This window comes from Lathyrus oleraceus, chromosome 5 (genome assembly GCF_024323335.1).
Source record: "Lathyrus oleraceus cultivar Zhongwan6 chromosome 5, CAAS_Psat_ZW6_1.0, whole genome shotgun sequence".
Taxonomy (NCBI): domain Eukaryota; kingdom Viridiplantae; phylum Streptophyta; class Magnoliopsida; order Fabales; family Fabaceae; genus Lathyrus; species Lathyrus oleraceus.
Window position 1 is genome coordinate 297,302,840 of NC_066583.1, and position 27,251 is coordinate 297,330,090.

Genomic DNA, 27,251 nt, shown 5'->3' on the forward strand with positions numbered 1-27,251 from the left:
CAACCGGCTTCCATATGAAACAACCATACACGACTCTACAAAAGACTTAAGGTCGTTACACTTTAAGCACAAATCATTTACTTCTCTCTATAGCAAACAAATTTAGCAAATTTCTGGGTTCTACAATAGGCCCCGACTCTCTTTAGATCGTTGTTTTTCTCGGATGCCAGCCAAAAAATAACAATGGCTAAATAAGAAGCAATAATATACTAAATATAACAGACACACTAAATTTAACAATGGAAATAAATATATAAAAATATTGTTTAAAAATTGAGACAATAAAGGCCCTGTCAATTATTACAGGAGAAAATAAAGCATAGAAAAAGAACAAAACAACTTTCAGAAGTTGGCACGCGGCTCCTCAACTCCAAGACAAAATCTGGTATCATTCTCAGAAGCATCTACTAAAGAGCCCAACTAGTTAGTGGTGATAGAAAGGTTAGGACAAAACATCCGAGCCTGCTCCAACATTTCATCACATACCCTACTCGCGACCTCTACTGTCTGTTGAAGGGATTCACGAGATTTCCACCGAGCAACAACCACCTCATCCTCGAGAACCTTCAAGGCATTAGGCCGATAATCCTTTATCTGCTGAAGATCTTTCCGATCCGCTTCGAATGCTCGACACACTTTAGCCGCATATTCAGAAAAATTATAACATTTCTCCCCGCCGGCAAGAGAGGACTTCAACTTCTCTATCTGAGAATCCAAAATGGAAGGCCTTCCATATCGATCCACCTCTTCTTGCAAAGAGAAAAGAGAATTAGCATTCGCCTAAAGCTCATCCAATTCATTCTCAGTATCGGAATTTTCCATCTCAAGGGTTTCACATCTCTTCCTCAACTCATCACGTTCCCTTCAAAGCTCACCAAATCCCAAAACATCATACTAGGCATCATCCACAATAGGAAAAAGGGACCCGTCCCTAAACAAAGTATGAGAAGCTTCTGCAAAAAGACTTTGCCTGTCAGTCGAAGACAAACCCCAAATGAAATCCAGGTATTCAGCAGTCACGACAACAACAAACTCCTCAGGGGTGCTAGGTACTCAAAAGGGATGAATAGTAGTATGTCGAAATAAAGGAGTAAAAGCATCATTATCTCCACCCTCTAATAAGGGAGCCCTCTTGGAAGAACCTCATTCAACTGGAGTTGACGAACTATCATCCTGGCCCCTCTTGGAAAGGGAAGAAGAAGCTGAAGGTCTTCGAGCAGAAAAATCAATTGCGGCAGTAGCCAAAATTGGGATATTAGTTTCAACTACCTCCAGAGACCACAACATGAATATGAGCCTCCAAAACTGAAATAGAAGCAACAATAGGTTCCGGAGGCACTAGAATGGACAAGCCAGTTGTAAGACCCTGATCATTTGCGAGCTTCATATCTTTTCTCAATCGACTCAATTGATTAATATTATCTACAAAAACATATGTCACGTAGTTTAAAAAAGGCGTAAGGATCCCCATATTCACCAAAGAGTTTTTGTCTCTCAAAATATTCAGACGCATTAATTATCGTGTGGGTATCTCTATGTTTTTTCTTCTTTTAAAAGGAAAGTGCTTCACCGGTACCAAATCCTTCTTCATATCCGAGTCCTTGATACTAGGCATGTAAATTCTCATTCATCTTAACTTCCTCAGGAGATAGAGGAGTTGGACCAGAGTGATAAAATGGGATAGGCCGGTAGAAAATGAACTTTGGACCAATATTTCCAAAAACCACCTCTGCAAGAACAGGCGATCCCCACCGAAGGCAAAAATGAAATAAAAGTCCCCACGCGCCTCGGAAGTGAAGAGCTTCACCAATACAAAATTCTCTAGAAAATTACCCTAGTCAAAGGAGAAAAGAGTTGAACTAAGGTACTTGGAGACGAAGGGAGATTAGTCCTTGGTCTCGAGCATCATCTAGGAAAGTGTGGGCTATAAAGAAAAGGTTGAAGAGGTTCCCTAATGAAGGTTTCCAAGACTCGTACCTGACACAAAGGTGGAACACCGTCATGAAAGCCTAAGCTCCAGGATGAAGCTGCGAGGGGCCGAGTTTTAGATGGTTCATCACGACCACCTCAAAATTAGAGAAGGAAAGACATATCCCCAACCTGGTAAAGAGAGACTCGTATAGAACAACTAAACAACCTTCGAAAGAGCTGTATAACCTCTCATACGGACCTACAGGTAGAATGATATAATCCAGGGAAATTCCAACCCTTATGTTAGCTTGGGTTATGGCTTCGACGGTGTTCAGGACATAAGGAGTCCCAACTATTTTGGTGGCCACCCAATGATACCTATTATAATTGTCTGGCTCTATTAATCGAATACCCCTATGGGCCAACATGTCGTCTCTATAATGGTCACCGAGATTTACGCAGGACATGATATCATGCCGCCCCTGAAACTCCATATGGTGAGCAATTTTAGCATCACTAGGTTCACGACCAGTTCACTCCTCATTTGTTCTGAAAAAGCGGCCGACATATCCCATTCTTTGACGAACAACCTCTATTTCTATCTCGGTCAAGACAGAAGGAGGCATCAGAATGTCAACAAGTTTTTTACTCTCATCGGAATTCGCGGGAAAAAGAGATTTTGGAATTCACCTTGAACATTCAACAACTGAGATAATATGTCGCGGGAGCGCAATGTTTTATTTTACTAAAACCTTTTCTCTCGGTTTTGTTTATATATATATATATATATATATATATATATATATATATATATATATATATATATATATATATATATATATATATATATATATATATATATATATATATATATATATATATATATATATATATATATATATATATATATATATATATATATATATATATATATATATATATATATATATATATATATATATATATATATATATATATATATATATATATATATATGACCTTGATTTGGACCTCAATTACTGCATTTATGTTATTTTATATTTTCTATGATTTAGTTATTATTTTTCACTTGACGTTTTTTCAGCTACCTTTTTTTCTTTGTTAATCTTTTTTTTTATCTGTATTAACCTCAGTTACATGTACCTGTCGCGGCGCGAAAAATACCCAAGCGTAGGGAACGCTCGAAATATAAATAAAACAGAGTCGCCACCGAACTTTATTTATTCCCAAAGAGGGAAAGGGGAAATATCGATAAAACCCACAAAAATAAAAAAGAAATGGTCGTCGCAACCAAATCAGGTTCGGGAGTCGGTTATGCAAGGGGAAGGTATTAGCACCCCTCACATCCATCATACTCGATGGGACCCATTTAGCTAGTTTCGTGTTAGAGTGTTAGCGTGATATCGTTTGTGATCTTCTACTTATCGGGTGAGGAAAGAGAAAGAAAGAAAGGAAAGACTTAGGGTTTTTAATATTAATGTGCCTGACAAGATTTCGCAATCCTGCTCCTACGTATCTCCAGGTGCTATGAAGAACTCAAGGCATACGTAGTTCTACCCAGAGAGAACTACTGGATGGATTGTTTTTAAAGAGAGTGATGCTTGGATCACATTTGAGCGATTAAACCTTTACTTGCTGCTCACTCTTGGAGGCTGAAGTCTTTGTTTGTTTCGCATCAAAATGGATATTGCATACTCTTTTTTGAAAATGTTTTCGGAGTCGCACAAGGGAGGAAAACAAGTTTGATGAGTTTGAGTTAATTTTAAGCAGAGACAAGCATCTAAGCAGGAAGCTCTACTGCAGTACTCAGATGCTCGAAAAGGAAGAGGCCTAAGCCCAATCACTCTCTTTTCATCCAAAAGTTTGTTTATGAAAATGTGTGGCAAATTAGGTCAAAGTTCATTAACGGAAGACGATTAATCAGACAGAGAGCTCTACAACAGTGTCCAAATAATCGGGAAAGAGAAGGTCGATACCCAATCAATCTTTTTCTTCTATAAGAGAAATGACCCAATTCTGGTAATTACTGTATGTTAATATGGAAGACGAATGTTTGAACATTGAGCTCTACAGCAGTATCCTAACATCCGAAACAGAGAAAGTCTAAACTTAATCAGTTTCTTCCATTTTTATTGTGAAAAGCTTTTGAAAATAGGGGGACGACTTGACATTGGATCAAGTGTCAGAAGTTGACTTATGAAAATAATTTGGATGTGGCGGGGGTAGTGCTCGACTTTGCAATCAATTTGGATTCGATTTGGAAAAAAGACTCGACGTTGGATCGAGTGTTTGTTTTTGTTCTTTTCTAAAAGGGTTGATTTTAATCTTCTGTTAACAATCAAATAGTTACAGTAAAGTAAATGAAAGCGGTAAATTTATTACACGTGTTTAGGAATGGGGGTACAATATAATAATTAAATGATATAAGTTTTGAAAGACAGTTTGAAAAAGAAAAAAAATAAAAATAAAAAAATAAAAAAATAAAAAAATAATAAAAGAATCTCGTTGTAAGAAGGCCCAAGAGAAAGCCAAGGGACTCGAAGTAAAATCGGAAGTTAAATTGAATTTTTAATTTTAAAATTACTACGCATTTGTGAAAAATCAATCGGACAATTAAATCAATTTTTAAAAAAAAAATATTTAATAAGTAATGACCAATTAATTAATAAATAAATATGATAATAATAATAAAACAAAACTAGTAATAATAATAATCTGGAAAACTTATACAAATAATAATAAATAATGATAAATAAAATAAAATAAACAAATAATGACAACAATTGATAATGATAATAACTAATAATAAGAATAATAAAAATAAACAAAATAAATAAATATATAATAATAATAATAGTTAATAAAAAATAAAAAATAAACAAACAATAATAGATAATGATAAATAAAATTCAGTAATACTAATAATCGCAATTAATAATAATACTAACAGTAATAACAACTAATAATAAGAATAACAATAAAAAATCAATAAATAAATAATAATATTTTATAAATGAAATAAATAAAATAAATAATAATAATAGTAACATCAGTAGTAATACTACTAATAATAATAAATAATAGTGAATAAATAAAATAATAATAATAATAATAATAATAATAATAATAATAATAATAATAATAATAATTAGAGAATAAATGATAATTAATGAATTAGAATAACAATAATCAATGATGATAATAGTAATAAATAGGAAGTTAGTAATAATATTAACAATTAATACTAAATTAATGGTAATAATAATAATATTCATAATAATAATAATAATTACAATAATAATAATAATAATAATAATAATATAAACTAAGGAAAAAAATATAATTAAAAAAAATAAACAAAACGGTGATGTGTGTGTCGGGAGAGAGGAAATCATTTCTTCTTCTTCTTTTCTTTTTTATTTTGTTATTTTATTTTTTAAAAAAAAACAACCACCCCCTGCCTGACACGTGGCAGGAGAGAAAGACTCAAAAAATTTCTTCTTCCTCATGTCTCTCGCCATTACCAGAACAACAACCAAACCCTTTTTTTTCTAAAACCAATTTAAACTCATTAATTTCTAACTTAAATCATTAAATCTCCAACTTAAACTCTCATTAAATCTCTCTTTTCAATCCTTAAAACCTACAAATATTCATACAATGTTAATACTCTTCATTATCAATCTCTGAACCTCTTAAACAAGATGCAAGTGAGTGAATGATGCACTGAGATTGAGAAATCAAGTATTTTTACTTCTCAATCAATCATATGACTGAATGAATGTCATCAAGATCGGATAAAATGCCAGAACTTCTGACTTTTCATCTAAATTCTGATGAGTGCTTTTAACTGATGAAATACACGATAAAATGGATAAATTATGCTATGCTGATGCAAGTGAAAAAACTTAGGGGAAAATTTAGGGTATGATAGTACCAATTGAGAGGTAATATATCGTGTCAATATTTATTAATTACTTTTTGAAAATCTTCTTTTTTTATGAACTCATATATCTCGGTTTTCCTTTAAAATCGACATGATTTATTGATTTCCCAAAATATGACGCTATAGCGTTTTTTATTTTTATTTTATTTTTAATTAATGAATACACGTCAGTTTTCCCTAAAAACCGATATGAGAATGTTTTGTATGAAATAATTCAAAGAATTAGTCTCTAACTTTCCGTTTACCTATCAACGCTCTAACTTCATTGTCATTCTCTGCGCATAAACCTTTGGTGATTTCATCATCACTCTATCATCAAAACTCTTCGAACTGTTGGCGATTTTTATCGTCACTATCATCAAAACACGACCATCATCTTTATTTCCAACCTTAACTGAATCTTCGTCATCACGTTTGAGGTACTTCTTTTTCACATTTTTGTTTATATTAATGAAATGGTTTTAGTTCATATAACATCTTGGTTTAAGCGATTAGAACTGAGGAGCATCCATCACGTTAATTGAGAGAAAAAGAAATACATGTCAGAATGATTGACACTAAATGATAGGTTCCCATCAAATAACGTATTTCAACCTCCATTCTTATTTGGTGTAGCTTGAGTAGATGGGTTCAAAATTTAAAAACCAACCCATTCACCTCCTTAATTTAAATTATAACCATTTCAAGAAAAAAAAACAAGCAGGTTAAATAAACCATGAAAAAATAGAATGCCTTAGGTAAACAACATAACTAATAGCATTTCCATAACCTTGAACCATAAATGCAAAATGTTGGTATAAATAATAGAATGCAATAAATAAACACCATTAATATACGAATTATCTTACATGCTGAGAAACAAATGCAAATTAAGCCTTACCATTCTTGGATCAATCATGCTGCATCCATCAACACAAAGCAGAGTTGGGAATGTGTCAAACCCCTTTGACAGACATAGAATTAATATAAGTTTCATTCCTTTTTAACAACTATAAGATTCAGATAGAGTTAAATCCCCAGTAAATTTTGTGTAAGCACAAAGTAAAATGATCTACCAGAATCTAGAGTCAACAAGAGCAACTCTTCCAATTGCACTTACACCAAAGTCTGCAGTAACATTATCTATTTTCCTAACTGCATCATGAATAACTTTAAAACTAGTTGGCATTACACCTTCCCCAAGCTTAAATCGATCTACTCTTTTTTCCTGCCCCTTAATTTATTGTAGCTTGATGGGATGATTAAAGCTTTAATTACTGACATGGTTTAAAATTAGTTTACATATTGGAATATTGAGTTTTAGTACTTCATAAGGGCTTCACCTAATCATAGTTTAGAACTTCCTCTGGTAAATGGTCAACAGTTCCAATTGTGCCGACAGGTTGGCCTTTGAAATAGACTGGAGATTTCCGGAGGTATTGGTAGGCATCGACACCCATTGGATGAGGCTCAAACGATTTCCGAGTAGATGAAATAGGTGTGTTAAAACCAGATCTTCCTCCAAGCGAGCAATTATCATAGTTATCCAATGCAACAAACAACCCTTGCAAAACCAACTAAAAGTTCACCAAGAGACCTCTCATCAAATGATCTATATCTCTCTATGTTTAGCCTTGACTTATTAAGCAAACGAGATAGATCAAAGTCATCCATCTCAGCAATTAAACAATGAGGGTTGATTTTACTAATTTCACCATGCACGTCCATTTTTCCAGTAATCAAATGACTTAATATGAAATAGACACTACTATAAATAACGTTTATAACGTCGCACGCGAAATAGATGTAACATCGGCTACCGAGGCGACGTAATGAAGGGTGACATGAAAAGATGCCACTTAACATCTCGATTATAGAAAGACCGAGGGATAAAGTTATATGATCATGGATTGGAACCCCAGCATCTGCATTTTTTTTATTTACAAAAACAACGCCTCATACCTCTTGGTTTATCCGCAAACCGAGGGGTAAGATAGATTATTATTTTTTATATAAAACTCATTATATTGTTTACTCATGATATTAATAAAATAGTTTGTTTACAAACTAAAATGTTTACTCAGAATATTTTCTTGTTAACACAAAATATTAAAATAAAAATTAATTAATCCATGGAGATGATATGTTAGATCTTCGAATCCTTAATATTTGGGCAAGATCAAGTGTTGGCTGCTACTATATTCTCAATGGCTTTACCTCGAATGGATTTGTTTTCGATATAAAACAAAAAAATGGTTGATAAAGAAAAGGTTAGATAAATAAATGATTTATGCTCAAATAAATATTTAAGAACACAAACCTTAAACCCAAATAATTTTCTGTTTTTACATCCATCTTAGCGATCTTTTCATAGAAAATGATCTTGCAAACCCAAAGAGGTGGATGTAGGTATGTTTCAAGCGTTCTTCATATTAAGAAATATGCTTTTATAATGGAAGTTTTTTATTTTTCACCGGATCACTAATGGTAGTTTCTTGAGTATTGACATCTGATGAAATGAACGACATATATTTGATAAACTTAATCATTAATGATTTTTATGTTTAATTTAGGTAAATACTTTAACCTTCATTTTAATAGAAAACCGAGGTAAATAAGCTTTGATTTTTTTTGTTTTATATTTCATTGATTAAGAAGAATATTTACAAATATAAAATATAATAAAACAGAAAGGTTTCTGGATTGTTGGTTCCTGGTTTTTCCCATCAGTTATATGAAATAACTGAGTTAATATATTGTTTTTATATTTTAAAAATAGTAATGATCATCGCGCCTTGGAATCATATCACTAGAATAATAATAATAATAATCCATATTAAAAAACATAACGTTACTTTTGGATTTTCAAGGAGGCATTTGAGTTTCTATGATTGTTTCAGTTTCTCCTTTCCAATTTATTTTTATATTATTCAGGTCTCATTGCATTTCCATCTCTTTGTCTCTTCAAATGAATTTTAAAAGTCTTTTCTTTTTATTCAAAAAATATCTACAAAACCTTCAACGAAGGTGAAAATATTTTATTCATTATTAATAAAAAGTTTGTTGTTTTTGAAGAGTTGAAAGACCAAGGTTTTGATCTAATGAAAACCATTTCAAAACATAAGTTGAAAGGTTACTTTGACATGCTTCATGGACCTATCTACACTAATCTCATAACAGAGTTCTGGTTAAATGTCTCTGTTAGGCAATCTGGTGAGGATGTTAAGTAAATACAGTCTAATGTATATGACTTTCCTATCACCATTACTCAATCACTTATTGCCCAAACAATAAAGTTTGAAGAGAAAGGTAGTTGTGTTGAACAATATAAATTCATAATGTATTCTCAAACCACCTTCTCTTAATTAATGACAACTACAATAACCTCACCAGTCATGCTTCTCTCTTCCCTATTGCAAAAGTTTGGTATCAACTTCTAGTTTCAAATCTTCGTCCAAGAGAGAAACAATTAGAAATTCTTACTTCATATGACATGCATCTTTTGTGACCTCTCGCGAGGAAATAAATTTCCTCAAACCATATGGAAGAGTTCTTTCCGAACTTTTCTCTCAGTTAGGGATAGTTAAAAGGTTAAAAAGAGCAAGGTTAAAAATTAAAGTTGAGTTGAGTCAGAAGTTTGAATATGTTGAATATTTATATGTTGTACTTTTTTGTTATATGTTGTCATGCTTCTCTGATTATCATTGAAATTTTTCCTTTCATTCTCAATCGTATTATTGTGTAATCTTTTTTATTAATAACAAAGATTTTGTGTTTTACCAATTAACTTATAGAAAAAATTTTAACAAAGAAAAAATGAAATCTGGAAAGACGCCAAGTGAGAAATACTAATTAAACCATTGAAAAAACATAAAAATGTAGTAACCAGGATTCAAAGTGTCCTTAATATTTATATTCCCTTGGGTTTTTCAAATGACCACGGTAATAGGTTATACTAAAAATACAATAACGCTCCTTATAGATATATTCTCTTGGTTTTATGAATAACCGAGGTAAAAGGTTATTGGAATTTCGAGGTGAAAGCTTCATCATAAAAAAATGTTGCCTTCCCCAACGGAACAAATGCTACTGCTCCTTCTGTTCAGAGTTCGCATGACTTCGCTCTCATTGTACGTGGACTTCCTAATCGAACTAAGATGGATCGGGCTGTTGGCTCAGAGAAGGTTTTATCGGGGAAGGAATAAGAAAAATTTGTAGTAGTGAGATATTTTATTTACAATCAAAGAGTAAAGGGAGAGAGAGAGAGAGAGAGAGAGAGAGAGAGAGAGAGTAGAGAGAGATGTTAGTTTTGGATTCCCTTCCTATGAGGAGAAAACCCCAAATAATATTAGCCTATTTGTCTCACTTATTTAATTGGAGAGAATCAATTTAGAGTTGAGAGAGATAAAGAGAAAATAAGGGTTCAAAAGAGAGAAAAGACAAGAGAAATCTATTCCCGTTTTTCTGAAACCAGTCTCACTAAATCGATGATCCCCGATTCTTTAACTGTCAAATTTAGCTAAAAATTAGAAAGCATGTTTATAACACATGCATCTAACTTTTGATAATTCAGAATATTAACAAAAAGATATGAGGTGAGAGATATATGCTTCATACTGAAGTTGCGGATTTGGAAAAAAATTCAGCTTTTCTATTCTTAATTGTAAGCTTGTTTGCTTTGTGATTTGTGGATCTTAGCACTAGTTTATGAATCACTTTAAGACTTTCTTGCACCCTTAATTGAGTATAATGGAGTTATTTCTTTGGTTTGAACGACTCATGGTTTTTTCTCTCATATTGAGGGGTTTTCAACGTTAAAACTATCAGTATTCTTTTGTGCCTTTATTTGTTTGGTTTATCATCTTATATTTGTTGTTGATCCTTAAGGTTCCTACACGTGTGGGAAATTTTACATTCGCTGCATATTGGTCTGTTATTATTTCATAATTTCCCATCAGAGTGGCTTTAGAGCTCTTGGTTAAGGGCTATTTTACTTGTTTGAATGATGGAGTCAAATACAAAAATGAAGATGTTATGGTTGAATGGTCCTAATTACCATTTATGGAAGGGAAAGATGAAAGACTTATTATTTGTGAAGAAGTTGCATTTATCAGTTTTTAGTTCCATAAAGCTGAATTTTGTGTCTGATGAAGAATGGGAGTTTGAATATCAACATGTATGTGGTTTTATTCGACAATATGTAGAAGATAATTTTTATAATCATACTGCTAATGAGACATATGAAAAAACTTTGTTGGAGAAGATAGAGACCTTGTATGCCTCTAAATCAAGGATTAATAAATTGTTCTTGTTGAATAGCTTCATGAGTTGGAAGTATAAGGGGGAGACTTTTATTGTAGATCACTTGAGTGAATTTCAAGGGCTCCTTGATCATATGTCAGGAATGTGTATCAAATTTAATGATGAAGTTTTGGGACTATTTTTATTGCTATCTTTACTAGAGTCTTGGGAGACGTTTCAGGTTTCTATCACAAGTTTTGCTCCTAGAGGTGTTGTTTCTTAGGACATGGCTAAGAGTGTTATTCTTAATGGGGAAATGATAAGGAAGGCACAAGGTTCTTCATCTCAATTCGAGGTTTTGTCACTGAGAATAGGAGTAGAAGTCATAAAAGGAGCTGAAGGGTGGTAGAGAGAATAACAAAAGTAAGTCCAAGTCGCGATACAAGAATCTGAAGTGTCATTATTGTGACAAAACATGACCATAAAGATCATGATGATGATAGTGTTACTAGTACTACTAATGATGATCTTGTTAATCTCCATGATCATGATTATATAAACTTTTATCAGATGAAGCATGTGCATAGTTGAAAGTGGTACTACATTGCATGTTACACCAAGGAAGGGTTTCTTCACATCTTATACTTCTGGTGAATTTGGAGTGTTGAAGATGGATAATGATGATGTATCTAAGGTAATTGGTGTTGGTGATGTTTTCTTGCAAACCAACATGGGAATGAAATTGCTGATTAGAGGTGTCAAACATGCTCAAGATGTCCGCTTTAATTTGATCTTTGTGCATATGCTTGACGATTGTGGTTATGATGATCACTTTGGTTCTGGAAAATGGAAAATCAATAAAGGTAACTTGGTTGTGGCTAGAGGGGAAAATATTTCTAAACTGTATTGAAAAAAAGCTTTGGTTGCTAGGGACAGTGTGAATTCTATCGACATGGAAGCATCTTTATGGAACCAAAGACTTAGTTATATTAGTGAAAAAGGGCTGAATGTTTTGGATAAAAAGGATGTCCTTCCTGGATTAAAGAATGCAGATTTGGAGAAGTGTTCTCATTGCATGGATGGTAAACAAACTAGAGTATCTTCCAAGAGACATCCTCCCTCAAGGAAATCAAAGTGGCTTCAATTGGTACATTCTGATGTTTGTGTTCCATCAAAAGGTAAAATCCTTTAGTGGCGCACTTTATTTTGTTACCTTTATTGATGATTTCTCCAGGAGAGTATGGGTTTATGGCTTGAAGAAATTCAAAGAATTCCATGCTTTGGTATACAAGAAGATAGGCGAGAAGCTGAAATATTTTTCTTAGACAATGATGGAGAGTATTGTGGACCATTTGATTCCTATTAGAGGCAACATGGTGTCAATTCTCGAAAAATACAATTCCTCGCGATGGTCGCGGAAAAATGTTTCGAACAGAGTCGCCACCAAACTTTATTCATTCTAATGAAGGAATAGGAAAATATCGATAAAACCTTTGAAAAATAGAATAATGGTCGTCGCAACCATATTCGGGTTCGGGAGTCGATTACGCAAGGGAAGGTATTAACACCCCTCACGTCTGTTGTACTCAACGGGAACCTTTTAGTTGAAATTGCAATTTGAATGTTAGCTTATGTTGTTTGTTTTCTTTGAGTGAATAAAAGATTGAAAATAGAGATGAATGGGAACCTCATAAGGGGGAAAAGGGAGGTTTTTTATTAGTGTGCTCGCCAAGATCTCGCAATCTCGTGCCTACGTATATTAATGGTGCAATAAGGAAATCAGAGCATTCGTAGTTCGGGGAACTATGGTTTGTTGGTGTCTTTTAATGAACAACTATTTAGATCGTGTTCTAAAGGATAAACGTTAGCTTGTCTACTCTCGGCGGAGGCTTAAGCACTAGTTTGTTATGCGCGTTAGAAAGGATTTAACATTGTTCTTTTTTAAAAGAGTTTCATTGTTGATCGCACCGGGGCGAGGAATTAGGTTTAGTGTATTCGGAAATTTTTAAAACGACAACAAATTGAGCAATATGGTGCACACCAGTCGTTCAATCTATTGAGGAATAATAAGGTGAACGCCTCCTATCTCCTTCTTCGTCCAAATTACTATCAAAAGTTGTTTGCGAAAATCGAATATGCGCGGTAGTGAGGCGTGTGCCTCCCACTTTATTATTCAAGGAACAATGGTGCGTGCGTCATCCATTCATTCATCCAAGTTCATTTAGTGTGTTTTAACTTGACGACGGAAAAATCGAGTAATAGGGCGAGCGCCAATCATTCGACTATTCGAGAGATGTTGAGGCGAACACCTCCCATTATTTTTCATCCTAAATTTATGTTATAAAAGAAAGTATTTAGAAATTATATTCATTTAGGAAAAAATGATTTGGATTTGAGTTTGGTAAGGTTTTAATCGGGCGACAAGAATTCGAGCAATATGGCGAATGCCAATCATTCGAATACTCGAGAGATAGTGAAGCGAACGCCTCCTACACACTTTTTTCATCCCAAGTTTGTCTAAAGTTTTTTTTTAGAAATGAAAGTAAGAATGAACAACTAGCCTAAGGCGTATGCCTCAAGTGCGTTCATTCAAAGATTCAAGGAATGCGAGACTCCAAGAATCTTTTTCTTTTATGTTTTTTAAAGAAAAGATTTTTAATGTTATGCTTAATCGAGAAAAAGTTTAAACCGCATTGTAATGATATGTGAAAGTTTTGAAATTAGTTTGATTTTGAGAGTGGAACGAAATTGTGATATTTGCATGTATGGAATGGACATGGAACGATATTAATCGACCAATTATAATGAAATCGAGTAATCTAAGAATCTACTTAACAATAATTAATTAATCTAATAAACAAAATTTATTTAATCAATTAACTAATCAAAAGAGAAACAAAATCCATCACAACAAACACTAATCTTAATTCCAAATTAAATAATTTTAAATTAAATAAATAAATAAAGAAACAAAATCATTGCCACCTAGGGAAAATCGCCTCCTTTAAATTCTAATCATTATTTTCTCTTTTTAATCATGAGAATTAAATGTCTAACCATTTTTTAAAACCACCTTAAATTAAAAATTAGTAAATAATTAGATAAATAAGTAAACATGGAAATACAATTGTTCTTCTTTCTCTCTCTGTCGTGAATGACACCACATTGCAACAGAGGATTCCTTTTTCTAAACTTTGGAAAGTAGTACTCTCTCGTAACTCAACAACATCGAATATCCATTTACCCCTTTTTTTCTGCAATGTGTACTCTATTCCAAATCAATCATCATAAAACAATAGCTACGCATTTGTTTACAGAACCAACAACAACAATTTTGAACCAAAATCCGCATATGTGAACAAAGAAAAAAAATGATCGACTAACATCATCGTGAAACCCGAACATAAATTAATCGTTCTCACCATTACCACCAGTTTACTCTTCAGAGTCATATTTTAGAAACATAATAAGACATGAATAAAAAAATAAATAATCGAACAGACAAAGCAACAGGCATTAAACTACTTTTAATCGGAATTGAATACCAAAATAGTAACACAAATCGAAACAGAACGATGATCGAAACCAATACGCATTGAGACTGCGGATGGTATTCGATTTCAAACACATGGCCTCAACCCCGCGGTCACATTATTCTTCATCAAAACACATTTGGAAAAGGATAATACAACATTCTACTACAACAATAAACGAAAACAAATTGAAATAACAATCAAAACAATGGCTACAAATAATATAACACGATGCAAATTGTTACCGCAATGTCAAAATATGGTAGTTGTTGGAAGCTTGTTGAGGTTCATGTTTTACTATAAGTCGTGGCTCTGTGGCATCGGAGACGAACCCAAAAAATGGGTGTGTGTAGAAAATGTGACGTTGGCGCTGTTACTGTTATTCACGGCGAGGAAACCAAAGCAACTTTGTCATTCCGGTATGGTTAGGAGCCACTACGCGAGCGAAACCGTTGTTCCTTGGAATGATATGATCCATGGTGGTGGTGTGGATGTCTCTAATAGAGTTGTGTTTGGAGCGATTTGAGTTTTGCAAAGTGTGGTGGGGCGCTGTGAACCTCCGCTGGAGATTTGAAGAGAGAAAAATGGGTTATCAGAGGAAAATTGAAGAGGTTTGGTTGTTTGGGTGATGGAGGAAATGGGGTGTTGGAAGAGGAAATCACGGAGGTTGTGTGAATCGTGGCGGAGGGATTTCGGTGGAGTTGAGGGAAGAGGAACGGTGGTGAGCGGAAAGGTTGAGAAGTGATTAGGGAGACGATGGAGTATTGCGAGTGAGGTTGTAGAAATGGAAATCTCGTTTATTTGCAACCAAAGGAAGCGGTGGTGTTGTGTTTGGATGAAAAAAAGGGTGGAAGAGAGGTAACGAGACAGGTGGTGTTACGGGCAAAGAGGGGGGATCGAGATCTTCGAATCTGTCCAAGGAAAAACTCTCATTTCTTTTATTCCAGGCAGAATGAATATCCTCCTTTTTGTTCTCTCCATGTGAGGGAAGAAATGGTTTTTAAATGGCCTCTACGTCCGAAATCAAGAGAGGTTTGTTAGGCTTCTTCAATTTATTTATTTTACTTCAGTTTCTCATTATTTTTGGAAATGTGAGAAAAGTATTTAATAATTAAATTAAAAATTACTCAACATAACCTTAAGCTAACTACTCACTTAATTCTATTTAAATTTATTGATTATTTTGACAAAAGAATAACAATAAAATGATCGAATATGAGTAAAGGTCGGGCGCAAATATACTCAAAAAATTAAATCGGATGCACTAAAATGTGTTGGTGTAAGCCCTAAAGGCCAATACATTTTGGTACTTGTATCGAATTATTTATCAATAATAAAAGGCATTCTCTTTATTATGGTTGATTAATAAAGTCCCTGGAATAGATAGTCCGTTTAATGTATTAAGTGTGACTTAATCATGAGAACACATTAAACATAAGGACACTATTCCTAAAGTATCCGTAGTCGAGCTTTAGTGTGAAGTGGGATAACATTAAAGCATTAAGACTATTATGTTTGTAGACTGATGATCACATCTCATGGATCATGGATAAAGAGTTATCAAGTCTTAAACATAGCTATGAATATTAGGAGTAATATTTATACCGGATTGACCCGCTATGAGAATACTATATAGAAAGTTATGCAAAGTGTCATAAGTTATTCTCATGGTGATAATGGTGTATACCAGTCTTCGACCTGAAACCACTATGGATCCTAGATGTGGAGTCGAGTGCTTTATTGCTGATCCAACGTTGTCCGTAACTGGATAACCATAAAGACAGTTGATGGGTACTCCACAAAGCATGCTGAGGGACATGAGTGTCCTAGATGGAATTTGCCCATCCTGCGTAACAGGGTAAATGTCTATGGGCCCAATATTGAACTGGACAAGGATGACACGGCCTATACCTTGTGTTCAATATAGATATAAGGGCAAAGGGGTAATTATACACATAATTATTGTCACAGATGGTTTTGTCAGATCACATGACATTTTCGTGTCTTGGGTAGCAGTGATGTATTGCTAGATACCGCTCACTGTTTTTTATGTTAAATGCGTAATTTAATATAATTGCCAACGTCACGAAAACCTACAGGGTCACACACAAAGGACGGATTGATGAGAAATAGAGTAACTAAGGAATACCGTAAGGTACGGTGCCCTTAAGTGAATTATAGAACATCGTAAGGTACGGTGTACTTGAGTAGAATACGAAATATGGTAAGGTACCATGGGCTTAAGTGATTTTGGGCATATTATAAGATATGGGCCAAAATACACTTAAGTGGGCTTTTTAGCTTGAAGCCCACACAAGTGGTTCTATAAATAGAACCCTTGTGCAGAAGCATTCAGTGCGGTTGCATTATTTTCGTTTTCTCTCTCTCTCTCTCTCTCTCTCTCTCTCTCTCTCACTCACTCAAAGCCTTCATTCGTACCAGCTAGCACTGAGATTGAAGGAACCCGTTCGTGTGGACTGAGTAGAGACGTTGTCATCGTTCAACGTTCGTGATCGCTTCGTGGATCTGCATAAAAGGTTTTGATCGTCACAAGAGATCTGCACCAAAGGTTTCAACCGTCACAAGAGGTAAATATTCTATCACTGATCATGACCATTCGTAAGGATCTCTAAAGGAGAAAATTTTAATTTCCGCTGCGTTTTGGACCGCAATTCTCCTTTAGTGGTATCAGAGCCACTTACGAAACCATGAATCAGATAGCTGTTTATTTTCTGTATTAATATGATTAAAAGACAGAATGAATCAATTAATTAAACGGGTAATTAAATTTGGCATCATGAGTGTATAAGTTGGATGATTGATGTTGACTATGCTTCGGTACCGACATTAGTATGGTGAAGCAGCGATACATCGATCGTCCATAGGTTACACAATTGAGACCGATCAGCTTATATATGATATAAGTAATCCTAATGCAAAGTACGGTATATGTGATATACTGTTTCTGTTTCGTTCATTCAAACACTAAATGATTGTTTTCCTTTGAGCGATCAATGGTCATTTGCTTCGGAATCCGACATTAGTAAGGTGAAGCAATGACCTGTTAATCAATCATACTTAATCAACAATCGAGGTGTGCTTGACGGTCTGAAATTGGCGCATTAGGGTTGGTGACGGCGCAAGGGTTGTGCCGTCAAGGAGTTGTGAATTTAGGGTTTTTGGAACAGGTCTGTAGACTGTTTCAAAATTCTGTTATTTTGGATGCGTAACGGTTGTAACAAGACGCGTGACGTTCGTAACAGACCCATGACGGCCGTAACAAGCACGTGACGCTCGTCACGTGCTTTGTGACGGTCGTCACACTCACATATCCAAATCTGTTTTGGCCCCGTGACGGTCGTAACATATGCCTATGACGGTCGTAACATGCTTGTGACCTGTGACGGTCGTAACATGCTTGTGACGATCCTCACACTACAGGGTCAGAATTCTTGGGGTTTCTGTTTTGTGACTACGCAAGGGTTGTGTTCATGAAAAACAATGTCCATTTCAAATGAATTGTTCATTAAAATTTTGGTCGGTCGAAATTTTGGTCTGTTTTGTGACTACGCAAGGGTTTCTGTTTGGTAACTCTGCGTAGTGTGATCGGTCGCCAAAATTTAATTTGGTTTTAATTAATTAAAGAAATTAAAAATTAATAATAATAATGTGATTGTTATTATTGCCTTGTTGTGATCAGTTATGGCCTTAGTCTTCCTTCATTTTGTTTTGGTTTTTAAATACGACCTGCGTGTCGTGCCTCTCCTTTTGATCTCTTAATGTAACTTCTTTTCTCATCTTAAACCCTCGTACGTAAAACGAGTTTCTTCTGGAATGTAATGAAGAAAGAGAAGAAGACAATGTCATAAAGAAAGAGAAGATTTCAATATCAAAGGAGGACAACCTTGAAGATCTTGCTTGGAGAAGCTTAGAGAAGAATTCAATATTAAAGGAGGACAACCTTGAAGATCTTGCTTGGAGAAGCTTAGATCGTTATTAGGTTAGCTTAGGTTCTCTCATTGGCTTGAGAGAAAAATTGCGCTAGGGGCCATAACTCTTTCATTGTGTATGTATGTTGTTGCATGTGTATGTATGTTGATGCATGTGAATATATGTTGATGCATGTGAGAGACGATTTATATGATAAATAAGCCGGTGAGATCAGAACAATTGCAATTCCCTCAAACTAAAATATTAAGTTTATGCTTTCCAAGTCTTAGCACTCATCAAGACTAGTATCGGATAATGTAGGTTTCGCCAACGCGAGGTGCATGTTCTATATTAGTAAGGTGCGATGGGATAATTGTAATATCCAACTGCTAAGACAATGGGTCAAACTTAACTAAACAAATTATGAGAATATTATAAATGTTTGCTTTCCAAGTTTTAGCACTCATCAAGACTGGTATCGAATAATGTAGGTTTCGCCTACGCGAGGTGCATGTTTTGTATTAGTCAAGGTGCGATGGGATAATTGTAATATCCAACTGCTAAAACGATGAATCAAAATTAATTATAATTTTCTTGTATATGTTTAGAAGCAAGAGTTGGGAATGATCCATATGATGGATTGGAATAAGGAGTTATTCACCCAACTGAAATTTTCGAGAGTTGTATGAGATACAATTGGAAGAGTTCCTACCTAAATAACCTAGTTTTGTGTAATCCGCCTACGCGGACTTAGAACGAAGTGAAATATGGATCTCGACCCACTAGAAAATCTTCCAACGGGATTTTCCGAATCAAATGATGAGGGTCATTTGTTTTGAGTAAAATAGTGGGAGCATATTTAATTAAAGGCCTAATTAAATATGTCAATGATACTTATATTTTCTTAATCCTTATGTAGATAACCATGACAGCAAACACCTCTAACAACATCTTGCGATCAATCCTTGACAAAGAAAAATTGTCTGGGACAAATTTTCTGGATTGGCACCGAAACCTGAGGATTGTCCTCAAACATGATAAAAAGTTGTATGTCTTGGAGACACCTGTTCCTGAAGAGGAACCTCCTAGTTTTGCACCTAAGGCAGAAAGAGATGCTTATAAGAAGCATGTCGATGATGCCAATGAAATTGCTTGTCTCATGCTGGCTACCATGAACTCAGAATTGCAAAAGCAACATGAGAACATGTCAGCGTTCGACATGATCGAACACCTGAAGCTGCTCTATCAAGAGCAAGAAAGGCATGAGAGGTTTGAAGTTTCAAAAGCCCTTTTCCAAAGCAAGTTAGCTGAGGGAGCCCCTGTAGGTCCCCATGTACTCAAGATGATTGGGTATGTGGAAAACCTTGAGAGATTGGGTTTTCCCCTCGAAAAGGAACTTGCGACTGATTTGATCTTGCAATCGTTGCCAGATAGTTTCAGTCAATTTGTCCTAAATTTCAATATGATTGATATGGACAAATCTCTTCCTGAACTGCTCGCTATGTTAAGAACTGCCGAGCAGAATCTGAAGTCAAAAGGGAAGTCCATTCTGATGATCGGAAATGGAAAGAGACAGAACAAAAGGCCCACTAAGCAGGGTGATAAAGGGAAAGGCAAGGAAGTTGCCAAACCCAAACCCACCGTTGCTGCTTTAAAGCCTAGTGGAGGCATAGCAAAAGAAGGCACCTGCTTCCATTGCGGTAAGACCGGACACTGGAAGAGGAACTGCCCAAAGTACCTGGAAGATAAGAAGAATGGAGTAGAGACTTCAACTTCAGGTATTTTTGTTATTAAATAAATTTATCTACTTCTGCATCATGGGTATTAGATACTGGATGCGGTTCTCACATTTGTGCATATGTGCAGGGGCTGAGAAGGAGTAGAGATTTGGCAAAAGGTGAAGTTGACCTACGAGTTGGCAATGGAGCAAAGGTTGCTACTTTAGCCGTAGGATCTTATGTATTGACTTTACCTAGTGGTTTTATAATTCAGTTAGAGAACTGTTATTATGTACCTGCAATTAGCAGGAATATTATTTCCATTTCTTGTTTGTACAAGTTTGGTTTTTCATTTATAATAAAGAATAATTGTTGCTCAATTTATTTGAATGATATATTCTATGCTACTGCACAAATGAGCAATGGACTGTATGTCCTTGATCTCGAAATGCCTATTAATAACATTAATACTAAAAGGGTGAAACCTAACGAGTTAAAACCGACTAGGTAAGAATATTAAAACTCTTCGATCAGATCGAGGTGGTGAGTATTTAAGCCTAGAGTTTGATGACCATCTGAAAGAGTGTGGGATCCTATCCCAACTCACTCCTCCTAGAACACCCCAATGGAATGGTGTATCTGAGAGAAGAAATCGAACCCTGTTAGACATGGTCCGATCCATGATGAGTCACGCCGGTCTTCCATACTCCTTTTGGGACATTGACAGCATCTTACACACTTAACCATGTTCCATCCAAAAAGGTTGAGAAGACACCATATGAGATATGGAGTGGTAAGAAACCACATATGTCTTACATAAAGATTTGGGGTTGCGAGGTTTATGTGAAACGACAAATTTCAACTAAGCTTGAGCCCAAATCTGACAAATGCTTATTTGTGGGGTATCCTAAATAAACAAGAGGGTATTACTTCTACAATCCTTCTGAGGGCAAAGTGTTTGTCGCTCGAACTGGAGTTTTCCTAGAAAAGGATTTTATTTCCAAAGGAACCAGTGGGAGGAAAGTAGAGCTTGAAGAAATTCAAGAGTCACAAAGCATCGACACACCTATGGAGGAATTGGAGTAGGAAACACAAGCAGTTGTGTAAGAGCAACCTACTCAAGTAGAACAAGACCAGCGTAGGTCAGGCAGGATATGTCACCTACCTGAGATATATGGATATCTGATCAAGGTGATGTATTACTCATGGAATCTTCATTTTGATGAAACAATAAAACAATATGGATTCATCAAGAACGAAGATGAGCCTTGTGTCTACAAGAAGGTTAGTGGGAGCATGATCGTATTCCTGGTATTATATGTGGATGACATATTACTTATTGGAAACGATATCCCTACCCTGCAACAAGTAAACTCTTGGGTGGGGAAATGTTTTTCTATCAAGGACCTAGGTGAAGCAGCCTATATATATTAGGAATCAGAATCTATAGAGATAGATCATAAAATGCTTGGCCTAAGTCAGAGTACATAGACAAGGTGCTGAGACGCTTTAATATGAATGATTCCAATGGTTATGTGTTTTGCTGAAATGGTGGCACTGTGAGCTTGAAAATTTCAAAGCAAGATACAGTTGCTGATTCTACAACCGAGGCTGAGTATATTGCTGCCTCAAATGCAGAAAAGGGAGTTGTTTGGATCAAAAAGTTCATTAGTGAACTTGGCATAGTCCCTAGCATTGTGGATCCCATTGGTCTCTATTATGATAACAATGGTGCTATCGCACAAGCTAAGGAGCCTAGATCTCACCGACGATCCAAACACATACTCAAGCGTTATCATATCATTCGAGAGATAATAGATAAAGGAGATGTGAAAATATGTAAAGTACCTACACTTGACAATATAGCTGACCCACTGACAAAGCCTCTTGCGCAGCAGAAGCATGATGGCCATACTAGATCAATGGGCATACGGGGTATGCCTGATTGGCTCTAGTGCTAGTGGGAGATTGTTGGTGTAAGCCCTAGAGGCCAATACATTTTGGTACTTGTATCGAATTATTTATTAATAATAAAAGGCATTCTCTTTATTATGGTTGATTAATAAAGTCCCTGAAATAGATAGTCCGTTTAATGTATTAAGTGTGACTTAATCATGAGAACACATTAAACATAAGGACACTATTCCTAAAGTATCCGTAGTTGAGCTTTAGTGTGAAGTGGGATAACATTAAAGCATTAAGACTATTATGTTTGTAGACTGATGATCACATCTCATGGATCATGGATAAAGAGTTATCAAGTCTTAAACATAGGTATGAATATTATGAGTAATATTTATACCGGATTGACCCGCTATGAGAATACTATATAGAAAGTTATGCAAAGTGTCATAAGTTATTCTCATGGTGATAATGGTGTATACCACTCTTCGACCTGAAACCACTATGGATCCTAGATGTGGAGTCAAGTGCTTTATTGTTGATCCAACGTTGTCCGTAACTGGATAACCATAAAGACAGTTGATGGGTACTCCACAAAGCATGCTGAGGGACATGAGTGTCCTAGATGGAATTTGCCCATCCTGCATAACAAGATAAATGTCTATGGGCCCAATATTGAACTGGACAAGGATGACACAGTCTATACCTTGTGTTCAATATAGACATAAGGGCAAAGGGGTAATTATACACATAATTATTATCACTGATGGTTTTGTCAGATCACATGACATTTTCGTGTCTTGGGTAGCAGTGATGTGTTGCTAGATACCGCTCACTATTTATTATGTTAAATGCTAAATTTAATATAATTGCCAACGTCACGAAAACCTACAGGGTCACACACAAAGGACGGATTGATGAGAAATAGAGTAACTAAGGAATACCGTAAGGTACGGTGCCCTTAAGTGAATTATAGAACATCGTAAGGTACGGTGTACTTGAGTAGAATACAAAATATGGTAAGGTACCATGGGCTTAAGTGATTTTGGGCATATTATAAGATATGGGCCAAAATACACTTAAGTGGGCTTTTTAGCTTGAAGCCCACACAAGTGGTTCTATAAATAGAATCCTTGTGCAGAAGCATTCAGTGCGGTTGCATTATTTTCGTTTTCTCTCTCTCTCTCTCTCTCTCTCTCTCTCTCTCTCTCTCTCACTCAAAGCCTTCATTCGTACCAGCTAGCACTGAGATTGAAGGAACCCGTTCGTGTGGACTGAGTAGAGACGTTGTCATCGTTCAACGTTCGTGATCGCTTTGTGGATCTGCATCAAAGGTTTTGATCGTCACAAGAGATCTGCACCAAAGGTTTCAACCGTCACAAGAGGTAAATATTCTATCACTGATCATGACCATTCGTAAGGATCTCTAAAGGAGAAAATTTTAATTTCCGCTGCGTTTTGGACCGCAATTCTCCTTCAAAATGACCATCACGAGATAAACTTATTGGAAAAATACAACATTTCTTTTAATTTTGAAATAAATTTTGACCGGTTAAAAGACTCAGACGGGTTAAAATGTGACTGAAAAAGTCGTCAAAAATTATAATGAGCGCACCAGTTTAAACTACGTGAACCGTAGATTAATAAGACTGACGTCTGCTAGCTTGATTTTGAAACTTTTTACCCGCTAATTTTGCGCGTACCTGAGAAATGATTTAACCAATTTGTCTGTATATTCGAGAATTTATTCTGACTGATATTTTAGGTATTATTCATTATGAAATGCATGTTATGCTATACAACTGATGCAAATTGAAAATAGAATCAAACTTATGAAAATTTAGAAATGCCCAGAAGGTAAGAATGACATCAGTCTTCGTACATTCTTGGTGGAAGATAATTAAATACGAAAAGACCCAAATTTTGTCCTTTGAAATGTAAGGAAGAAGTGCAGAAAGAAAATGTAGTGAGAAATACAGTAAGAAAAGTTATCATAAGGTAAATGAAACGATCAAGACTCTTTGGGAATCGTCAGAATAGTATCTTGGATGTCGCAATCGAGATATTCCAACAATGGAATGATACCTCCATTGTACCTAAGGTTTTCAGGGCATTAGCAGAGTAGTGTCTTGAGCTGAACGCACAAAATTCTCCGAGGATCAACAAAGAAGTGTCTTTCATGGTATAATCAAGATATTCCAACAAGGGAATGATACCTAAATTGAATCTAAGACTCTTTGGGGATACTAGAGGAGTATCTCTAAAATAAATGAGACTCTTCATATTAATGAAGCAGTATCTCAGGCAAATAAGTGATATTCTCCGGATCAAACGAAGCAGTATCTTATATGATATAATCAAGATATTCGAACATCGGAAATGATACCTTAATTGAATCTAAGACTCTTCGAGGATATTAGAGTGGTATCTCTAAAAACGAATGAGACTCTTCATATTAATGAAGCAACATCTCAAACGTTCATTTTTTGGGGGAAGTAGTTCAGAAAAGACTCCTTTTGGAGAAGATTTACTAGAAATGCTCTACAGGGGAAAAACTCATAAGAGACTTTTTAGGGTAACCTCTTCCTGGGGAGCAATGATAGCAAAGATATTGGGTAATATCATTATCAATCATAAAGTTAAAGAATAACTGGATGGGAAATAATTCCACGAGCACACGCAGGGTAATAACTTTATTTAGAAATAAGGAATGTCCAAGATATACATGAATGTCCCTGGATCCTGATATTTTGGTGTGATTTTTGTATGATGTTCCACTTTAGGTGGAAATACCCTGCATGGGATGATTCATGAGATACATGCAGGGATGCAATTGCTGGGGATATTTAGGATGTGCATGGGAATGTAACTTGTTTTTGATTTTGTATAAGGTTATGCATAAGTATGTTGATGATTGACGGGATTATGTTTGATGAATCTTCCTATTTTAGGCAAGAAAATTATGCATGAATTGATGCATGTGGGAATGCAATTGGGTACTTGGATATTTTTTGTAGGGTTTTATTTTATTTCCAATGAGAGATTGTTGGAGAATATCATCATCAAAGGGTTGATGAAAGATAATGAGTGTCATCATCAAAGGGTTGATGGCAAAGATCATCATCAGAGGGCTGATGGAAAGGTAACTATCATCGTCAAAGGGTTGACGGAAAAAATTATCATCATCAAAGGGCTGATGGAAAAGATCATCATCAGAGGGCTGATGGAAAGGTAACTATCATCGTCAAAGGATTGACGGAAAAGATTGTCATCATCAGGGGGATGATGGAAAAGACTGCCATCATCAGAGGGATGATGGAAAAAGGTTGAGTATAGAATATCATCATCAAAGGGTTGATGGAAAAGGCTTCACTATGGAGTTACATCACCAAAAGGTTGGTGGAAAATAAACTATATATGTAATATCATCGTCAAAGGGTTGATGGAAAGAGACTTCACTATGGAGTGACATCGTCAAAGGGTTGACGGAAAAGAAAAATTTGTCATCGTCAAAGGGTTGACAGAAAGGACTTTATGTATGTGATATCATCGTCAAAGGGTTGACAGAAAGAACTTTACTATGGAGTGGCATCATCAAAGGGTTGATGGAAAAGACTGTCATTATCCGAGAACTGATGGAAAAGAATATATAATCCTCAAAGGGTTGACATAAATAGTTAAGGAATGTCATCACCAAAGGGTTGGTGGAAAATAATTTGTCATCGTCAAAGGGTTGACGGAAAGAAAAATTGTCATCGTCAAAGGGTTGACGAAAAAAAACTTCACTATGGAGTGACATCATCAAAGGGTTGATGGAAAAGGTAAAGAAAGACATCACCAAAGGGTTGGTGGAAAAGGAATTATATATGTAATATCATCGTCAAAAGGTTGACGAAAATAAACTTCACTATGGAGTGGCATCATCAAAGGGTTGATGAAAAAAAACTATCATCGTTAAAGGGTTGACGAAAAAGAAATAGAATATCATCATCAAAGAGTTGATGGAAAAGATATGTTGTAAAATATAGTCATCAGAGGGCTGATGGAAAAGATTGTCATCATCAGAGGACTGATGGAAAATAAAAATCAGGTTATGTCCTTATCAAAGGGTTGATGGGAAGGAATTATTATGTTATGTATGCATATGATGCATGTTAATGAAAATTTATCATTTTTGCGAGAAAGCTTTTGGATATGCAACTTCCTGATTTGGCAGGAAAGTTATGCGTGTTTATTGTATGTTGTGCATGTGGTAATCCAAGAGGGTTATTGTTAGATACCCAAAAGTGCTCATTTGAGCTATCAAATATGTGTATCTTTCACTCCATTTCCTTGCTAAAGTGTTCGAAACCACCTTTGTGTTTAGATGAAATGCAATACAATGATAAACGATCTTGGTACCTTTGATTTGTGTGTTATTGTGCAGGAAGTAGGCATGAAACAATAGAAAATGAAGACACAAGAAATTTGGCAAAGGGATCAAATAAAATAAGCATTCATCAGCTTGCTCGCTAGGCGAGGGCTGTGGCGAAGGACTCGCTAGGCGAGCGTCCAGCGAGAGCCCAGCGAAAAGCTCCAGTATTTAACAGTGGCAAACATCACCACACTCGCTAGGCGAGCTTCCAGCGAGGTGTGTGGCGAACACGTCCAGACTTGGTGAAAAGCGCAGCCAGCACTCACTCGCTAGGCGAGCCTTTAGCGAGCTCCCAGCGAGCATTCCAGTAGCAAAACCTCTCAAGCTCGCTGGAGCGAAGGTTGAAACGTGACCTTTGCCTAGCGAAGGTTTTGTTCGCTCAGCGAACATGACAGTCTGGCAGTGGTTGTTTCTCTGGGCACAGGTGCCTCAGGTGCCTCTTTTAGGGGCTCGCTAGGCGAGCCATTCTGCTCGCCTAGCGAGCATGACAGCTCAGTAGCAACTCTATAAGTAGCAAGGGCTACTTTTTGGAGCCATACCTTACCTTCCATACTTTTGTACTTTTTCAGATATTTTCCAGCACTGCTCTAAGGCTCTTTTGTGACCTAAAAACCATTTCTCTTCATCTCTTAACAATCTTTCACAAAAAGAAGGTGGATTCCCATCCAATCTCGATT

At 35.6% G+C, this 27,251-nt stretch overlaps 1 pseudogene; it reads right to left on the minus strand.

The window, feature by feature from the left end:
• Positions 1–420: 420 nt before the first annotated feature.
• On the minus strand, positions 421–7,564 carry LOC127080289 (alkaline/neutral invertase CINV1-like; annotated as a pseudogene).
• Between the last annotated feature and the right edge of the window lie 19,687 nt (positions 7,565–27,251).